This window comes from Populus euphratica, unplaced genomic scaffold, assembly GCF_000495115.2.
Source record: "Populus euphratica unplaced genomic scaffold, PopEup_1.0 scaffold2801.1, whole genome shotgun sequence".
NCBI classification, from domain to species: Eukaryota; Viridiplantae; Streptophyta; class Magnoliopsida; order Malpighiales; family Salicaceae; genus Populus; species Populus euphratica.
In genome coordinates, this window is record NW_011502632.1 from 1 (window position 1) to 1,601 (window position 1,601).

A 1,601-nucleotide genomic window follows, 5' to 3' on the forward strand; every position below is an offset into this window, starting at 1 on the left:
AAAAAAAAAATCAAGTGTGACCTGGTTGACTCGGCAAAACCCGGTTTAACTATTATTTTTTTTTATTAAAATGACGTCGTTTTAATTTAAAAAAATTGATCCAGGTAATCCAGTAATTTAGTCAAAATCTAAAACTAGAACCTTGAACCTGGCTTGATCTAAAAAAATATGGTTTTAAAAATTTAATTCTTAAACATGTATATCAAGGTTCAAAGAAAAAGTATACAATTATGTAGAGTCACCAGAGTTTCAAGTTAATTAGGATTCCGTTTCACTATCTTACCGATGGTTCCCTAATGACACATTGTAAAACCATAAATCTAAGAATATACTGAAAATATGAATAATTAAACACATAATTACAAGAAAAATGTAAGAAAAAAAGTGATAGTCTTATTACCTTTAATTTTTAGTCATGAAAACACAGCACCAGCATCATGTGCTACTGTTGTTAAAAATCTATTAAAACATGCATTTATCTATCTGGAAAAAATATACGAAACAACTATTAGATTGAAAATAAAGAAGAAAAAAAAAAAAACATCTGCACAAGTAGGAACTTTATATTTATCGCTTAATTAAAAGTTAAATAGATCCTTTACTTGCTAACCCAAATCTATAAGCAAGTTTCGGATTATAGTTGTCAACCTAGTCCAGAATCTAATCTAAAAAGGTCTAAGTCGCTTGGTTTTTTAATCAATTCTGGATAAATATATATAATGCCTTGTTTCGTAATTGCAATATAACAATGTTATTTCACTATTTTGTTTTCCAAACTGTATTATTTTACTTATTATTTTTTAAAAAACCGTACTAATAAGCAAAGATATCTGTAGTTGCCATGGAACAAAAGCAACATTTCCCTTGCTTTCGTTTGGACATTAGCTTTTTATTTCGTTAATATTTGTTTTTAAAAAAATTATTTTTTAAATTTTTTTATATTTATTTGTTATTAAAAAAATTGATTAATGAAAAATATTTTTTAATCAATAAAAAATACTTTCTAATCAGCGAAAAACATTTTTCAATTAAAAATAAATTAACTTGGTTTTTAGAAAGTATTTTTCTTTTTTACTGTGTTTGTTTTCCGAAAAATGGTTTCTGAAAAATCACTTTTCAAACTTTCTTGTGTTTATTTATCGTTAGAAAAGTTGATCAACGAAAAATACTTTCTAGTCAAAGAAAAATTTAGCTTAATTTTCAGGAAAGTATTTTCCTAAAAAATTTGAGCGGAAAACACTTTCTGGAAGTTGTGAAAAATTTAGAAATGTCATTATTTGCTGATTATATCAAATTTAATCCTTAAACTTTTGATTGCTATATATATTTTGTTTTGAATATTTATTTTTTGATTTCATCTCTTAAAATTTAATTTTTATATTAACTTTATTCCTTATTTTTATAATTGCTATTTGCTTTTTCCTTATCTTTTTTTATTGAAATTTTTTTATTTATCAAATTTAGTTCTTATTCTTTTGATTATTATTTATTTTATTTGAAATAATTTATGAAATGTTGATTATTATTATTATAATTTCTTCATCTTTTATTTTTTTAATTTTTTTAGATTTGATCTCTATTATTTTGATTATTATTTATTT